Raw genomic sequence first — 20,326 nt, 5'->3', positions numbered from 1 at the left:
ATTGATGCTGACTGTATAAGCCTAGCCTGAGAAAATCACTTAACCTCTCAGTGCTCAAGACAACTCACTGTTTATACTAAATTATGGACAGTTTCCACAAAAGGAATAAAAATAATGTTAATAACTAATAATAGTAATAAGAGATAACATTCATATAGCACTTCCTATGTGCCAGGCTCTGTACTTAGTGCTTTACATTACAATCTCATTTGATTCATACTACAACCCTGGGAGGTAGAGGCTATTATTACCCCCATTTTACAGATGAGGAAACTGAGGCAAGCAGAGATTGAAGTGCCATTTATACAACTTATAAGTTTCTGAGGTCTTCCTGAACTATATGGTCTTCTTGATGTCAAACCCAGAGCTCTATCCGCTAGGCCAATTAGTCTATTTGCTAATACTAACGTTCCATAAAATCACAGTTCCAAACCTGTTTCTCCCTTCTCATCCCCTGATAAAACACAATAAAACTCTAACCACAAGTAGCAATTACAAGTACTACATATCCTATCTACTAATATACTGGCCCTGGAAGAGGTATGGCTAAGCCAAAGGGCCTGGGGTTTTTATTGGATTACAAGGTCAATGAGTCAGCAGCATGATATGATAACCCAAAAGCTGAATGCAAATTTAAGGCTGTGCTAATAAATACATGGGTTCTTAGACAATGTGGACATGCTGAATCAGGAAGACTCATCATTCTGAGTTCAAATCCAACCATACACACTTGGGCAAAATACTTAACCAAGCTTGCCACAGTTTCCTTGTTTGTAAAAGGAGCTGGAAAGGGAAATAGCAAACCACTCCAGTATCTTTGCTGAGAAAACAACAAGCAGAATCATGAACAGTTGGACATGGCTGAAATGACTAACAACAAAAATAGAAACATAATATAAAGAAAGAGGGCAGGGATAATTCCCTATTCTGATCATATCTACAGTATTGTGTTGTATTCTGGGTTCCACATTTTAGGAAGGATGTTGACAAATTGAAGTCTGTCCAGGGGAATGACCAGGATGGTAAAGAAATTGAAGACTATTTCCAGTGAGGATTGATTGAAAGAAATGGGGACATTTGATTTGGACAAAGGAAGACTCACTAAAGGAGATAGTTGTCTCCAAATAGTTGAAGAGCTGTCATATTGAAAATGTTTTCAGCTCATTCTCCTTAAGCCTAAATGTTCAGTTATTTTCAGTTATGTTCAACTCTTCATGACTCCATTTGGAATTTTCTCAACAAAGATACTGGAGTGGTTGGCCATTTCTTTTTCTAGCTCCTTTAATAAATGAGGAAACTGAGGCAAATAGGTCAAGTGACTTGTCCAAAATCACAGAGCTTCTATAATTCACTATTATCAGTAGGACATAATTTGAGTCGTCTCTCCAGTAGCCTACAATGGATTTACCCAGGATATACTCCCACACTTTCTCCTTCTTTTTGAACTAATAGCACATATTTTTGAGACAGCTGGCCAGAGTTCAGAGTGCAGCCTATGGCCAGGGAACAGACTGAAATGAAGTACCCCACAGAGGGACTAAACCTTTGACCTTAGCCTCATTAGTACTTATGTGCAGCAGTTGCTGACTCTGGTTTTACAGCTCTTGGGAGGGCGCCGATCTCCAGAGGGTATGTTGTAAAATTTCCAAAGCAAAATTAATTTCAATCCACTTGAATTAAAAAGAAAACACAAATGGGTTGCAGGCTGTGTTCTGGGGGAGGTTGGTAATAGTAAAATGTCACAAAATCCAGCAGAGATGGTATGTTGCAGCTGTCCAGATGTTGGGAATCCCCATGTTAGGCAACTGCACTGAGCAGGTCATAAAGGAAGAATGCTGTAAAGAATGTCTTTTGAATAAGTGGGGGACATGAGAGGTCTTTTTTGTTCTTTGAGAGAAGGGAAAAGTGCTCATCATCCTAAACATCTGTATTGCATCTCAGTTGTTTCCCGTGGCCAGATGTGGTGCATTTTAACATCACCTTGTCCCAAGAGTGACAATTCAGCTAAATTACACCCAAGAGGTTCTTTCAATGATTTTGATGGTTTTCATAAGTCTAGGAATAGGCTATAGAATGGTTATTTACAAAGATAATAAGTAGGGATTTATTGCCGAAGCTTTTTTTTTTTTTTTAAACCGATCAATTGCAAAGATTTATGAGTTCTGTGCTGGCCTGGGGAGCTTTTGTTTAAATGGTTTTCTTGCATTGTCGTGATTCGTTTGCTTCAGAAGCACATGGCATCCTCTAGCCCAGCTCTGTAGGTCAAGCCACTAGAATGGACAATATTTCTGGCCAAGGAACAAGAGATGAGTGATAATTATTATTATTACAGATAAGATCTCTAATATAATATTTAAAGTGGATAGAGTACTGGCCTTGAGCCCAGGAAAAACTGAGTTCTAATCTTGCCTTAGACACCAACTAACTGTGCAAGTCACTTATTATTTCTCAGCCTCAGTTTCTTTTTTGTTGTTGTTGTTTCTAATCTATTTTATTTTATTTTTATTATGGCTTTAAAAATTTACAAGTTATATGCAAGGGTAATTTTGCAGCATTGACAATTGCCAAACCTTTTATTCCAATTTTTCCCCTCCTTCCCCCCACCTCCTCCCCCAGATGGCAAGTTGACCAATACATGTTAAATATGTTAAAGTATAAATTAAATACAATATAAGTATACATGACCAAACCGTTATTTTGCTGTACAAAAAGAATCAGACTCTGAAATGTTGTACAATTAGCCTGTGAAGGAAATCAAAAATCCAGGCAGACAAAAATAGAGGGACTGGGGATTCTATGTAGTGGTTCATAGTCATCTCCCAGAGTTCTTTTGCTGGGCGTAGATGGTTCAATTCATTATTGCTTTATTGGAACTGATTTGGTTCATCTCATTGCTGAAGATGGTCACGTCCATCAGAATTGATCATCATACAGTATTGTTGTTGAAGTATATAATGATATCCTGGTCCTGATCATTTCACTCAGCATCAGTTCATGTAAGTCTCTCCAGGCCTTTCTGAAATCATCCTGCTGGTCATTTCTTACAGAATAATAATATTCCATAATACTCATATACCACAATTTATTCAGCCATTCTCCCAATGATGGGCATCCACTCAGTTTCCAGTTTCTAGCCACTACAAAGAGGTCAGCCTCAGTTTCTTTACCTGTAAAATATAATAATAATAATACCTACTTTATAGCATTGTTGTGAGAATCAAATGAAATCTATCCACTGTGCCTAGTGCCCTGTGCTTAGTAAATGCCAAATTATCATATAAATATTATCTATTATTATATTTAATATATTATGAATTTATTATTATGTTGAAATCAGGAAGACCTCAGTTCAAATCCTGCCTCAGTCACATATTAACTATATGACCCTAGTCAAGTCTCTTAGTCTCTCTCTGATTCAGTTTCCTTGTCTGTAAAAGTGAGGATAATAATAATACCCATCTCCCAGGCTCAAATGAGATAATTTTTTTTTAAATTAAACCTTTTTATTTTCAAAACATATATGTGGAGAATTTTTCAGTATTGATCCTTGCAAAACTTTGTGTTCCAAATTTTTCCTTCCTTTCCTCTCCTCCCCTCCCCTAGATGGCAGGTAATCTAATATATGTTAAATATGTTGAAAATATATGTTAAATCCAATATTTGTATACATATTTACACAAACATCTTGCTGCACAAGAAAAATCAGATCAAAAAGGAAAAAAAAGAAAACAAAATGCAAGAAAACAACAAAAAAAGTGAAAATGTTATGTTGTGATCCACAAGCAGTTCCCACAGTTCTCTCTCTGGGTAGAGATGGCTCTCTTTATCTCAAGATCATTGGAACTGGCCTGAATCATCACACTGTTGAAAAGAGCCACGTCCATAAGAATTGATATTTATATAATCTTGTTGTTACCATGTACAATGATCTCTGATTCTGCTCATTTCATTTAGCATCAGTTCATGTAAGTCTCTTCAAGCCTTTCTGAAATCATCCTGCTGATCATTTCTTATAGAACAATAATGAAATAATATTTGTAAAGCACTGTGTAAACTTTAAAACATTATAAAAATGTGCTATTACAAGTATTAATTTTAGCTAGCACTTATACTTAAAAATAATTATTGTTAAAAAATTTTAAATTATTATTTTTAGGTAGCATTATTTGAAGTGTTATTGTTAATAATAGCTAGCATTTATAAAATGTTTTAGAGTATTATTATTGTTAATAGTAATAGCTAGCTTTTATAAAATGCTTTAGAGTACTATTATTGTTATAATAATAGCTAGCATTTATATAATGCTTTAAAGTGTTATTGTTAATAATAATGGCATTTAACATTTATTTGGCACTTTAAAGTTTGAAAAATACTTTATGTATGCTATCACAACAACCCTGGTATATAGGTGCTGCTATTATGCCCATCCTTACTTATGAGGAAACTGAAGTAGAGAGCAGTTATATAATTTGCCCAGGGTTTCACAGCTAGTAAGCATCTCACGAAGGATTCAAATTCAGGTCTTCCAGAATTCAAGTTTGTTATTGTTCAGTCATCTCAGTCATGGCTGATTCTTTATGACCCCATCTGAGGTTTCCTTGGCAAAATACTGGACTGATTTGCCATTTACTTCTCCAGCTCATTTTACAGATGAGGAAACTGAGGTAAACAGAATTAAATGACTAGCCCCATTAGTTGCACAGTTAATAAACATCTGAAGCCAGGATTGAACTTTGGTTTTCCTGACTCTAAGTCTAACACTCTATTGATTGAGCCACCTCACAACATAATAATAGGTCATATTTATACTATATTGCATTTGAAGGTTTTCAAAGCACTTTGCATATATAAACATTATTATTCATGAAATAATCAATGGTTCTAGATTATTATTATTACTAACATTTATTATTACATTTTATATTATAAATTATTATATAATAACAACAATAATTTATCATGTAAAATGTAATAATAAATGCTAGTTAGTAATAATAATGCTCTCTATTTATGTGGTATTTTGAACACTTTAAAAGTACATTCAGAGCCATTTTTATTTTATCATCAAAGTCCCCTTAGGCAAGGTATGGTCCTATTCAATCAACAGATATTTTTTAAGTCCCTACATTATACAAAAGCAAGGCCCTGTGCTTCACTTGAAGGTTACAATAATACATGTTTCATCCTATTCCCAAGAAGCTAAAACTAAGCATATAACTTTGATAAAAGGAGAAATGTATTCAATGTTAAAGTGGGTTCCAGGTAAAGTGCTTTGAAAAAATTGATGTAGGGGACACCATTTGCCCCGCCTTGTATGTATTGGTAGTGAGGAGGGAATGGGAGTCAGGGGTAGTAAGATCATTGTCTTAGAGAGTTTCAGGAAGAGGTTAACAGAGGAATTAAGCCTAAAAGTAGGAGGAAGGGAGGCTTTAATTGATGGACAAAGGGAGTGGAATAAGTAAAGACACAGGAAGAAAATAAGGATTGGAGAATAGTCCAATTTAACATGAAAGGGTATAGTATTATATTAGTCAGAAAAGGAGGGGTACAGATGGATTTTAGAGAGTGTTGATGAAGAATTCCTATTTTATTCAATAATCTTTCTTCAGGAAAACCATTAAGGATTTTGAGTAGCTCTGAGTACACATTTTAATGATGACTTGAGCAACACTGAAGCATAGAATGAAGAAAGGATATATTAGAGGCAGAGGGGCCAGTAAAGAGGCTATTAAAATAGTCTATGCAAAAGAGAGATAAGGTTATGAAACAGTGATTCCAGCTGGAAAAAGTAGAGATGAATGTGAGATATTAGTTGAAAAAGAATTGACATAGGAACAATGAAGAAGGAAATCAAAAGAGAATGAATAATTGGGACAGTGATAATTCCACAACAGAAATAGAGCAATTGGGGGAGGGACAGGTTTTTAAAGAGATGAAATAAATAATTTCAAGAATGATAGCAGACATTTATATCACTTTGAAGTTTTCAGAAAATTACTTTATTTCATTTGTGCCATATCATACCCTTATGAATAGGAGTGTGCTGGTAAAAGTTTAACAATCAACTTTTTGGAAGAAAGGAAGGAAAGACAGTACATACTTTAAAAATTTCATATGAACTAACATTTTTTGCAGTACTATCTTAAGTCTAGACAAATAACAAAACAATAAAGATACTGGAGTGGTTCACCAGTGGTTACCTTTCTGATTTCTGATTTCCAAGGATAAATGCTCATAATAAAATTTAAAACTGGGCTCTCCAAAATGGTTCCTGCCCACCCTTGCCTCTGAGGCACAACTATAGGTATTATTATCCTCAAGGAAAATTGAGGTTTATAGAGGTGAAATTATTGGCTGATGGTCACATAACTAATAAGTAAGTTGGAGAGGTAGCATTAAATCCACATCTATCCTTACTCCAGTTCCAGCATTCTATCTACTATATCTAGCTGCTTCTCATATGTTCTTGAGTGAAATGCTCAAATAGGGTATCCAACTGGGGATATCCAATTGGCCATAAGAAATAAGAGATTAGACACGAGAGCTTATGGGTAGATATGTCAATTTGGGAGCTATTCACATGGAGGGTACTGTTGAAATTGAAATGGAATAAAATATCATAGAAAAGCAGAGAGGTGAATCAGAATTTGAGAAGGGCAAATGTCTTGATCTTTGAAAAAGGGAAGAATGTTAACTTTAAGCTAATGAGTTTGACTTTGATTCCTGGCAAAAATTCTAGAGTATATTATTAAAGGGTTGGTCTGTGAACAAGAAAAAAGATGATCATGAAGCACCTGCATAGTTTTATCAAGAATAGGTCATGCAAGAATAGCTTCACTTCCTTTTCTGAGAGTATTATTAAAACAGGGAAACTTTGTAGTTTTGCAGCTTACCTAGACTTAGCAAAGCATTTGACAGTCTCTCATGCTAGACTCATGAATAAGATTGGTAGATGTGGAATAGATAATGACACAGATAAACTCATGAATGGGTAAATGACTAAATCTGAAAAGTAGTCATTAATGCGTTATGTCAGCATGGAAGGACCCAGAGATCTGTTCTACATTTTTATCAATGACTTGAATGAAGGCATAAATGCCAAGACTATTAAATATGTAGAAATACTAAGCTTCAAGAGATAGCTACCATTCTAGATGATGGTCATGATCATTTTCCTTTATCTCCCTTCACCCTTCCTTAAAATGTCTTGAGAGGCAGAAATATTGAGTTAATCTAATAAGGTGAAATTATATGTTTCAAAAAAATCACCTTCAAAAATCTATGGAAGAAGCATGGCTAAACAAAAACGTTCAAGTAAAAAAAATCTGAAATTGGGGAAAGCAAGATTAATATGAATTATTAATGTGACCTCAATCAGTCAATCTTCAATCAATCTCTGATCTCAGGCTGCAACCTAACCACACCTTTTCAACATGTCTGATTATTGTCTGGGACCTCTCTAAGAGTCTCTGGAGAGAATCTACTCAATATGCTAGTAGTTTTTCTCTAGGTCTTTTTAGTATGAATAGTCTTATTATAATATGACAACTAAAAAGATAATATGCAAGATGTCCCAAATGGTTTCATGTAGTTTCAAGCTTTATTAGTTTAAAACTATGTAAAGATTTTTGGGAAACACTATAGTAAGCTGAATTAAGAGAGCCATGATGTTTAGAATCTGAGGAATGATAGATATCTCTTATTCATTGCTTTTTTTCAATACCATATCTGGAGTCTTGTGTATAATTTACATCATCATCATCATCATATACTCAATAGCTGGCATTTATAAAATGCTTTAAGGTTTAAAAAAGGCTTTAAAATATACAGCATGTCATTCGATCCTTACAATGGCCTTTTATCTCCATTTAAAGATGAAGAGACTGAAGCTAACAGAAATTAAATGATTGGCCTCAGATCAAATGACTAATAAGTGTCTGAGACAATTTTTGAACTGGTCTTCTTGACTCCAAGCCCAACACTTTATCTACAGAACCCTTTGCCACCACATTTTAGGAAGGACATTGACAAATTGGGAGATGATCAGAGGAGGATGACTAGCTTTGTTCAAGGACTAGAAACCATAGCATTCATTATTGTTGTTGTTGTTGATTATCCCTTGTTCTCAGAGAGGACCAATGATATCAGGAAGATGATGTCTTGACTTTCAGGTAATCAGGGTTGTGTGGGGACTGGAAATCATAGCACTCAAAGCTCATTTGAAGAAAGTAAGGATCTTTAGCTTTGAGAAGAGAAGACCTTAGAAGAGTTTGATAGTTACCTTCGATATATGAAGAAGTATTATGTGAAAGACAAATTTTTTGTTCTTCAGTCATTTCTATCATGTCTGACTCTTTATGACTCTAATTGGGATTTTCTTGGCAAAGATATTAGAGTGATTTTCCATTTTCTTCATCAGCATTAGACTTGCGTTGTTTTCACTAGAGAGCAGAATTAAGAATAATTGATAAAAGATGGGAAAAAAGAAATTTAGACTCAATTTAAGGAAAAACTTTCTAGCAAAATAGAATGTGCTATTTTGGGGCCAGTGGGTTCCTCTCACTAGAAATCATCTGTCAAAAGTTGGATGTGGAAGGTATTATAGAGGGAATTTGATATAAGTGAGAGAATTAGGCTGACAATTTTGTTTAGTTTTGCCTCAGTCAAATCCAGTTCACTCATGGACAAGTCAAGACATCACCCTTGTGATATCATTGTCTTCTAGAAAGAAGATCAAACAACAATAACAAAAGTTGAACTAGACGGACTAGGATTCTCTGAAAGTGTGGAGAGAGAATAATAATGGCAATTGTGAGGAATTAATGGGAAAGCTTCCAATATAGTATTTCTACAGGGGAGAGGTGTGCTTACTTTTATGATAGTCTCCACAAATAGGTGATCTACTTCTTCCTGGAAAACTGGTTCTCTTTTCTTTGAGTGTTTATCTCATATAAGTCTAGGGATGTGTGTGTGTGTGTGTGTGTGTGTGTGTGTGTGTGTGTGTATGTATGTGTGTGTGTTCTCTGATAATATAGGCTTTCCTGTTATGAAAATTAGTGCTTGCCAGTTTGTCAATACACCTACAATGCACTGAGACTTCCAAATGGACTGTGTCTGCTCTTCCTCTCCTCATTCCTCAGCTACTCTGTAGGGATGAGATTCCTGTACCTTTACAGAGATTCAAACCTCTTCCCTAAGCTTTATCTATGATGGCACTCAATAGACCAGTCTAGGATTTGATGACTACTGGATTTTTTTCTATTTAAAAAGTAAATATTTCTATTAAAATTTTTCTATTTAAATAATAAATTTTTTTCTACTTAAAGAATAAAAGGATAGTGAACAATAGCAAAGGGGGTGAGTTTGTTGGATAGGAAGAAGATACTGACTCATATTGCCCTCCCAAGAGGCTGAATTAGATCCTCGTTACACTGCACAATAGATAGACCACTGGAGTCAGGAAAATGCATCTTTTTTACTTCAAATCCAGCTTCAGACACTTATTAGCTGTGTGACCCTGGGCAAGTAACTTAACCCTCTTTGTCTTAGTTTTCTCCTCTGTAAATGAGGTAGAGAAGGAAATGGCAAACTACCATAGTATCTTTGCTAAGAAAATCCCCAATGGGTCACCAAGAGTCAGATACAACTGAAAAATGATTGAACTAACAAATCACAATGGAAGCAAAGACAGAATTGTGATGAATCTAGTAGTTAATAGGGACCCACTCCTTCACCTGTATAAGAGAGCAGGGGATAGGGAATTATCCTGGCAAAATGTTGCATTGCTGTGTCAATTAACTCTCAGCTCTGAGCAGTCTCTTGGACACCTCATCATATATAGCATTTCTATTCCAATTACTCTGTGCACAATATCAGTAGCTCACCAAAGTCTCCGAAGGCAGAAGCTAGAGAGCATAAATCTAGGGAAAGAATACATTACTTACATCACTTGATACTTCTTCCATGTACAGGATGAGATAGAACATAGATTCTTCCTTCTGGTTTCTTTCTTCTAGAATTCTCCAAAAATAGTCCCACAAAGGTAAATTCAAAGAATATAAATACACTGATCAACCCAAGGTAACAAGATAACTACAACAGCAATAACAGCAAGAATAAGAATAATCATAATCATATTATGTAGTGCATTATGAAGCTATGTAGAATAATGTATCAAATGTTGGACTTGGAGTCAGGAAGGACTTTTGTGAACAGTCATCTAATTTTTTTTGACTTTTAGGTAATTTGATGAATTGTGCTATGTTTAGCTAGAGAAGTGCTCATGCTCACAGAAGTGCAGGTCTTTGTCATATTGACATTTCTTACTTGGCTATACTATTCTGGGACTTCTCTACCTTTCCTACCCCATAATTGCTTCCTTTTGCACATCATCTTCTTTCATTAGATTGTAAACTCCTTAAGGGCAGACACTGTTGTTGTTGTTTTTTTTTTTTAATTTGTATCTCCAGTGCTTAGCACAGTGCCTGATATTATAAGTACTTAAGAAATGCTTATTAATTATTGACTAAATAAACTTTAAGATTTATTTCATAATAACCCATGTCACACAAATATTATCATCTTTCTTTTGTAGACATAATTAAGTAACTTGTTTCTATTCATACTAAGTCTATAGTATATGAATAAAAAAAAAGATAAACTGCCTCAGTTTTCTTAACTGTAAAATGGGGATAATAAAAGCACCTATCTTTCAGGATTGTTGCGAGGATCAAATAATATTTGCAAGTATTATTTACAAATAAATTTCTAAGTATTATTTACAATTATTATTTTGTAAATAATATTTGAAAATCAAATAATATTTGTAAAGCACTTAGGATAGTATCTAGGACATAGTACATGTTATATTAATACTAGCTATTATTATTATATTAAATGTGGGGACTTGAAGAGTGTAAAAAATTTCCAACAAAATGGGTAAGTGGAGAGCTTATCACATCAAAACAACTAGAAATGTGGCAAATAAATAAAAAATTAACAAATAAAAGAAGGGAAAAATTAGAAATCTTCACAATGAATTAATCACAGAAGAATCAGCAGAGTCTGAAAATGAATAAGCAAAGGCAAGCTCTTAAAATAATGAATTTATTTAAATTATATTCAGCACTATTATTATTTTTACATTTATTATTATTATTTATTTTATTTTTATTATTACTAGTATTATAACACTAACATTATTTACTGAGCATCTACTATGTGCCAGACACTGTGCTAGGTGTGCAAAAATAAAAAAAGTGAAATAGTATCTGTCCTCAGTGAGTTTAAATTTTATTGGGAGGAAGTTGGCACAACATATTCATAGATACAGGATATTTACAAAATAAATATAGAGAAAGGTAATAACAACTGAGGGAATCTTGAAAAGTATTCTGAAGGCTGAATTTAACTTTTAAGGAAATTCTGACTTCCAAGAAGCAGAGGTGAGAAGAAAAATAGTGAAGGCAAAGGCAAGGAGACGGGATATGAGACATCAATTATGAGGAAGAAATCTAAGTCAGTTTGTCAAGAATGCATGAGGAGGAGTAATATGTAATCAGTCTAGAAAGATAGGCTGGATCCCAATTATAAATGGTTCTAATGAAAAATAGAGAACTTTATGTTTTTTTTTCCCCTAGGCTCAATGAATTTTACCCCAGGGTCAAGAAATTTCTTGAACAGAATGGCACAGTCTCTTTTAGGAATATGAATTTGCCAATGTTACAGAAGATGTATTTTAGAGTGACTAGGATGAAAGGAATACCCTAGAGAAGATGGCAGGAAGGGGCAGGAAAAGGCCCAATATTTCTTAAAACTGGGGTGTACTAGGTGAAGTTCATTGGATAATAGCTTTAGAATTTGAAGTGAAGGGATGTGACAGAGAAAGCTCAGAATAGTGCAGCCAAGTAAGAAATGTCAATATGGCAAAGACCTGTCAGTCTATAAGTGTGAACATTTGTTGTACCTAAACATATCATAATGTATCTATAACTTATAGTCAGAGAGCTACCTAAAGGTCAAAAGGGAAGAGTCAGAAAAAGTGTTATGAATCATATATTTTAAAGGACTTGGCAAAAGAAACTCAAAAAGATGAGTACAAAAACAATAAAATAAGCACAGAATAAGCTTTTAAAAAGAGGGAGAGGAGGGGCAGCAAAGCTATAAGTGTGATGGAACTACAATGCAATAAAATTGCAATCAGTGAAGTAAATAAATGGAGAAATGGAGACTAATATTTTCCTGAATAATGAATAGGTCAAAAAATACATTATATAGACAAGTAATTACACTGAAGAAAATTATAGTAATGAAAAACATACATATCTTTTTAGTTGTAGTTATTCTTTGAGGAAATATCTGAGCACATTAATGTTCAGAAGAGATTAAAGGCAAGGAAAAAAAAACTAATAAATTAAGCATAAAATAAAAAACCTAGAGAATAAAAAATAATAATACTTACACAAGCACAAATAGAAATATTGAAAATCAAAGAAGAGATCACCAAAATGGAAAACAAAAGGCAATTGACCTGAATTTTTAAAAAAGCTATTAAAAAAAAAAGACATGCTATCTATTTAAATTGTTGGCTAATGCTGAGAGAGAAAGAGAGAGAGAGAGAGAGAGAGAACTTCAAAGACAGAAAAACAGAGGAAAACTGAATCACCAAAATAAAAAAGAGAATTTTTTTTAGAATAAATAGGAAATCAAGAGAATTATCACAAAGTATTGTAAAAAACAAAAGACCACCAAAATAGAAACTTAAATGAAACAGATTGATACTTTAAAAATTACAAAATGTCCAGATTAACAAAATACGATATAAGGAATCTAAATTATCTGATCTCAGAAAGAAAAAGAGAAAGTGAGCAAGCTATATATATGAACAATTAAAGAAGAAATTCCTTGATCCATATAGATTTCCAAACAAATTCCATCAAACACTCATGAATTAAATATTCCTAAGAAATAAGAGTTTATATATGTTTTACCATTTGTAGAAATATAGAAAGAGAGGACCTTTCAAGGATCCTTTTAGGAGATGAGTATGGTCCTAATATCTGAACAACAAAGATATAAAATAGAGAAAGAAAACTTTAGTCCAAATTGTTAATGAAGATTAATGCAAAAATTGTAAATAAAATATAACAAAGCTATAGTTTTATACATACATATATGTATATACATACAAACAACATATAGATATAGATATAAATATTCACTGTTATCATGTTGAACTTATGCCAGGAAAACCCACTGTTGGATAAGCTGTAAGATAACAGCATGTGAATTATTAAACCATTCTGTTAAATAATTTGTAATTTTACAAGAAAAATTACTAAACTGATTGTACTCTTTCATTTAGAAATTCTACTTCTAGAATTTGATCTCCCAAAAGATTATTGACAGGAAGAAAAAACCTCTATGTTTCAAAATATTCAGAATAACATTATTTATGATACCAAATCCTGAAAATAAAATACTTGGGTAATTGTTAGGGAGTAACTGAACAAATTTTATACAAATGCAATGCAATATTTCTTTCAAATGAATAATGAACATGGAGAATTTTTTTAAAAAATATATGGGAAGTCTTGTATAAAATGACAGAGTGAAAAAATCAGTTAAAGAGTGATATACACAATGATTACAACAATGTAAATAAAGACAATATGAAAAGGCAAAAATATTCTAGTCAATTAAAATGGTTGATTCAGTATCATAGAATCACTCCTCCTCTGTTAATAACCTATTAACATTTACCCCCTTGAATACCAATAATTTACAATAATAATTTGTCCATTAGAATGTAAGCTACTTGAGGAAAGGGACTACCTTTTCTACTTATATTTGTCTTCCTAGTACTTAGCACAGTGGTTAACTGATGAAATGTACTTTGTTGGGATGTATCTTTTATAACAAAACAAAATGTATAAATAATTTTAAAAAAGATTATGATAAGTACTCCTCTTCACACATTTTACAGATGGGAACACTCACATAATTTAACAGCAAAGTTATAACTGGAACTTGTTTCCTGATTTCCCAATCCAGTGAACTTTACACATTTTTGTTTCCATTTCCCCCCAAAGAACAGAAAACTTTACAATATAAGTAGTCATCTATTTTATCAGTCTCTCCCTATGACTCTTAAACTTTCTAATTCAGGATGTTCACTGCCATCACTACAGCTATAACTGATATTTAGACATTTATACATTGCCTTCTTTGTCTGAAAAAGCATAGCCTTCTCTTCTGAACATGAACCTACTTAACAACAATAATACTGATTTTACTGTTGTTTTTTCAGTTGTATCTGACTCCTTGTGATTCCCATCTGGGGGTTTCTTGGCAATGATACTGGAATGATTTGGATTTTCTTCTCCAGCTCATTTAACAGATGAAGAAACTGAGGCAAATGGGAATAAAACATTTGCCCAAAGACACACAGCTAGTATGTGTGCCTGAGGATGGATTTGACCTCATGAAGATGAGTTTTCCAGATTTCAAACCTGGCACTTTATCCACTATGTCACCTCGCTGTTCAATGCTGATTTTGCCTCATTTTTAAATAGCTCTACATAGCCTCTAAAAGGCTTTATGTAGTTCATCACACTTTATTTTCCCACAATGCTCATTCAGGACTCAAGACTGCCCTACAACCACTAAATATTCATCATTCATTCACCACAAATCTTCATCTAAGGCTGCTTTTGTGATTCCAAGATATTAACCAATTGCCAACAACACACTCTGTTTCCCACTCTCCCTTTCCTTTCCCAATAGGTGGAACTCTGTTCTATCTTATGCAGACACATTGGAGATTTCAATAAGAAATCTTTTCTTTAAATTGAAAGAGGCAATATCACATTGTGGAAAAAACAATTTGCTTGGAGTCAGAAAATGGGGATTTTAACAGCTGTTTGGTGACAGCTAAGTCTCTGAGCTTCAGTTTCATTTGTCAAATGTGGATGGTGATACTGAAACTCTTTCCCTCAAAGCATTCAAGGTAAGGAAAGTGCTTTTTAAATCTCAATATAAACATATATTAACATAAGTATTCTTAGTGCTTATAAATAAGTATGTTATTATTTCAGTTGATTTTTCCATCCAATGAGGTGAAATCATGTTCTTTCATTTCTATACTTTTGGACATATTTTTTACCCAATCCAAAATGTCCTTTATCCTCCTCTATAGCTATCTAAATTCTACTCATCATTCAAGCCTTATTCAATTCTCATAGTTCCCACGTTGCCTTCTATGAGTGCCTTGGTTTGTACTTCTCATTCCTTCCTCGCTGTCCCTCCAACCTTTCTAGAATCCTTATTTATTTTGACCATTTTTTCCAATTGTATATATTTATCTCCTCAGGGAGAGTGTAAGGTCCTGAAGAGAAGGGACTGTGTCATGCATATTTCTATTCTTCCATGGCATCAAGGACAATGCCATGCTCATAAATATGTCAGAGATGAATTTGAAGACATTTTTCAAACATTTTTCAGTAGCCTCATATGTGTCAATCTCTGTGTTAGGTGCTGAGAATAAAAAGAAAAAAAGTAAAACAATCTTTGCCCTCAAGAAGCTTACATTCTTTAGGATAAAGATGACCTAATAGCTTTCAAATAGGCATTCCATGAACCTGGGTATGTTGAGGACATTACTTTTCCCTTTAAGTATTCCCAGGTACACATATGAGATCACAAGGAATTTGTAAGAAGCCGTGAACCATTTGTACAGCTCTGTGGGACTATAGAAAATCTGAGAAAATCTGAGTTTCTGTGCCAACTGCACCAGGGAAACCCTTCACCCAGCCAAACATTTTCATTGGCAAATCAAATCTGAAAGCTGTCAACAAATTCTGCTACCCATTGTCCAACAATGTGCTGATAGACAAAGAAAGCAGAAACCCAAATGAAGAAACCCAGCATGTCACTTGAAGTAATGTGCTGATTGATAGGGTCAAGATGGACATGGGAATCCAAGAAGATCCTCTTCCTCATCACTTTTTCTGAACTGGGCACAAAGTGATAGAGGATGTAGGATTGTTTTCCTCTGTATTTGAAATCCAGAGTCCCTTGGTTTTCATCAAAAATTTTCTTTTTAACTATTTAAATCATTCTCAGATTTAGCCTATCATTCAAAGAAATAATAGGATGGCCAGAACAGGTATGACTATCTTTGTGGGGAGACTGAGGCACAAAGAAATGAACTGATTTACCTTTGGCTTCATAGATTGTTAGATTTGGGGAAGAGACCAGAAGCCAGTTTTCTTGATTACTTGTCTTGAAAACTTCTCATTACCTTAGTTATTGCTTAGTGAGAAAAGACTAAAAACAAACAAACAAACAAAAATAAACTACCCTTGCTTGGCACAGAAAAGGCAGTATAGTATGGTAGAAAGGGCAATGAACTTGAAAACAGAAAGACTTGGATCCAAATCTTACTTCAAACTGGCTGAACTCAAACTCCTTCATCTATAAAGTGTGAATAATAATACCCATAGTACTTCCCTCACAGAGTTGTTGTCAGACTCAAATGAGGTAATGTATGTAAAGCACCTGGCAAACCTTAAAGTGTTATATAAATGCCAGTTATTATTATAAAGGGGAAAGGATTTAGGGGGTTTTCATGGGTTTTTTAAAAGCTTTAAAATATTGGCTCCATAGAAAGAACATCTAGGGTAGGGATTCTTACCTCTGATTTTGAGACATTTCAGGGTGTTTCCAGTTATTGAAAAATTACCAAAAGAAAATTAATTTTAATTTTAAAAAGTCATATGGTAGGTGAATTTTGTTATTATTTTCAGGTGTGAATTTGCAAAGTCAAAAATCTATCTCCAAATCCAACAAATGCTGTTGGATTGTTGTATCTTCAAAAGTTCTGGTTATATCTTACCCAGAAGAAAAAGTCTAAGCTGATAATTATTTAGGGTTAGACAGAAGGAAAGAGACTATTATAAAAATAAGAAAACAATGGATGTTGGAAACAATAACAATGGCTAATATTTACGTAGAACTTTAAGGCTTGTAAAGTGCTTTGCATATATTATTTCATTTGTTTTACTACAACTCTGTGAAATAGGTGATATTATTATCCCCATTTTATAGAAAGAAATTGAGGTTCAGAGAAGTTAAATGACTTGCCTAGGATCATGCTGCTGTGATGTGTTTGAGGTAGGATTTGAAATCAGCTTCTCTGAACTCTAGTAGTCTACCAATTACTAGACAATTTGCCATCTATTGAGTTTAAAACAGATAAAATGGAGTCCTAAGAATTTAATTAGCTGCCAAAAAATGATTGGGGAAATCATTGAGTCAGAAAATTCTGTCTCAAAGGGTGGCTATGATAATTCCAAAATTTAGGCTTAAGGAAGTTGTTCTTGGGTCCAATAAGACAGCATACAACATGAAACTGGGTTTTTGTTTTGTTTTGTTTTGTTTTGTTTTTTGTTTTTTGGTATATGAATTGGTCCCCAAAGGTGTTTATGGGGTTGTAGAGGAGAGAAAGCAGTTGGATCTATAGATCCTTTGTTTGTCTATGGTATGAATGTTGTCAATGTGTGATTAATTCATACAACAATGCCTGTATTATGTAAGATGATCAATTCTGATGGACATGACTTTTTTTTTTATCAGCAAGGTGATTCAAGCCAGTTCCAATGGTCTAGTGATGAAGAGAGCCATCTGCATCCAGAGAGAGAACTATGGGGACTGAGTGTGGATCCCAACATAGTATTTTTACTTTTTTTCTTCTTCTTTCTCATTTTTTCTTTTTTGATCTGATTTTTTTTGTGCAGCATGAGAATTGTAGAACTGTATAGAGAAGAACTGCACATGTTTAACATATATTGAATTACTTGCCATCTATGGGAGAGGGTGGTGGGTTAGGGAGGGAGAAAAAAATTAGAACACAAGATTTTGCAAGGGTGAATGTTGAAAACTATCTATGTATATGTTTTGAAGAAATAAAAATCTTTAAAAATAAAAAAAAACCAATTCTTGTATTAGCTAGGCATTCCAGTTATAAATTTTCCCATCTCAGGCTCTGATTTTCCTTGGATTTATTTCTCCTTAAGGTCTGCAGCACTGCAGGGCTGGTTGCCTGGTTTCCCTTTTTCTTGAAACTATCCCCTTTATGGAGTACCTCTTCATCTGAGTATTATATTGCATATTTCTATGATCTCCTGGAGTCTTGGTAGTCTTTAAACTGAAATGGAGCTGAAAGATTATCTACTCTAGTCCAACCCACTTTACCAGTAAGAAAATGAAGAAAAGTGATTTATTCAAGGTCACATAATTGGTTAGTGGTAGTGCCAGGACTGGCAGTCCTAACTCTTTAGATATAGTATAAAGAATTTTTAAGCTTTTTAAGAACTTTGAAATCATCTTCCTGAGAGAACACTGAAAAAAATAAGTTGGGTAGAAAGGAAGCAGGTATTTATTAAGTGCCTACTATGTGCCAGGCACTGTGCCAAGTATTACTGTTCCATTGTCTTTCAATCATGTTCTACTTTTCATGACCCATTTGGAATTTCTTGGCAAAGATACTTATTTTACAGATGAGGAAACTGAGGCAAATAGGGTTAAGTGACTTGTCCAGGGTCACACAGCTAGTATGTGTTTGAGGCCAGGTTTCGATTCAGGAAGATTCATCTTTTTTCACTTTTCAGACATGTTTTTTTTTTAATTGAAGTTTTTTTTAATTTTCAAAACATATACAAGAATGATTTTTTCAACATTGACCCTTGAAAAACCTTGTGTTCCAATTTCCCCCCTTCTTCCCACCCCCTCCCCTAGATGGCATATAATCCAACATGACTGTAATAATATAATTATTGTAATAAAGTAATAATAATAAACATGATAAAACTATGTTAAATCCAAAATAGGCATACATATTTATGCAGTTATCTTGCTGCTCAAGAAAAATCAGATCAAAAAGTTAAAAAAATGAGAAGGAAGATAAAATTCAAGCAAACAACAACCAAAAGAGTAAAAATGCTATGTTGTAATCTACCCTTAGTTTCCACAGTCCTCTCTCTCTGAGTATAGATGGCTCTCTCCATTACAAGATCATTGGAACAGGCCTGAATCATCTCATTATTGAGAAGAGCCACATCCATCAAAATTGATCATTGTATAGTCTTCTTGTTGCCGCGTACAATGATCTCCTAGTTCTGCTCAATTCATTTAGCATCAGTTCATGTAAGTCTCTCCAGGCCAGGTCTAGTTCTTTATCCACTGTTCTATCTAGCTGTCCAGAACTTACCAACACTATCTCATTTGAAGAAGATTGGAAAACCCCCAGGGAGGGCAAGAACAGTCAGAAATAACTGAAAAAAAACAACTGAACAATTGAAAACATTTCCTGCCTTAGAAATATTGGAAAGCGGACTGCTTGTTGTCTGGGGGGATGAGAGGGAGAAAAATTTGGAACACAAGGTTTTGCAAAGGTGAATGTTGAAAACTAATTTTACATGTATTTGGAAAAATAAAAGACTATTAATTTAAAAAAAATTGTATCCCCAACACTTAGCACAGTGCCTGACACACAGTAAGTGCTTAATAAATTTTATTAGATTGGATTGAGGAAAAAAAAAGAAATACCAATCAATATGTTAGACAGAATGGGTCTAGATATAAGGAGTCCTAAGAGGTTGCTTTGATACCAGCTGGCATGACTGGTATGGTAAGGACAGAAGAAAGCAAATATGTATTTATTTTTTCATTCATTCATTTACTTACTTATTTCTTTTTTGCTGAGGCAATAGGGGTTAAGTGAATTGCCCAGGGTCACACAGCTAGGAAGTGTTGTGTCTCAGACCAGATTTGAACTCAGGTCCTCCTGACTTCAAGGCTAGTGCTCTATCCATGGCACCACCTAGCTGCCCAAGGCAAATAATTATTAAACACCTACTATGTTCCTGGTGCTTTGCTTTACAAATTTTTTCTCATTTAATCCTCACAAAAACCTTATTACATAGTTGCTATTAAAGAACAAGATCGTGTTGTAGAAAAATCGTTAAGTATTGCTCCAAAATATAGTAAAGACTGACTCACACTCTCTCTCTCTCTCTCTCTCATTTCATGGTATGGGAACACGAACCACAAAAAAAAGATATCTCCCTTCTCTTTTTTAAAATGTTTTGGAAAGTAACCCCAACTAATTTAATTAATTTGACTTTGCTGCCTCAGGGGAATGGAAGGACATGGTGGAATAGAATGGGATTTTTCCCCACCCCAGGTTAAAGCAAGAAATGATAACTAGAATAATGTACATAGCACAAAACTGCCAGGATAGAGAGGAGGCAAATGGTAATGAGTAATC

Source organism: Sarcophilus harrisii, chromosome 4, assembly GCF_902635505.1.
Source record: "Sarcophilus harrisii chromosome 4, mSarHar1.11, whole genome shotgun sequence".
NCBI classification, from domain to species: Eukaryota; Metazoa; Chordata; class Mammalia; order Dasyuromorphia; family Dasyuridae; genus Sarcophilus; species Sarcophilus harrisii.
The sequence above is the reverse complement of the archived record's forward strand: the minus strand, read 5'-3'. Positions refer to the sequence as shown.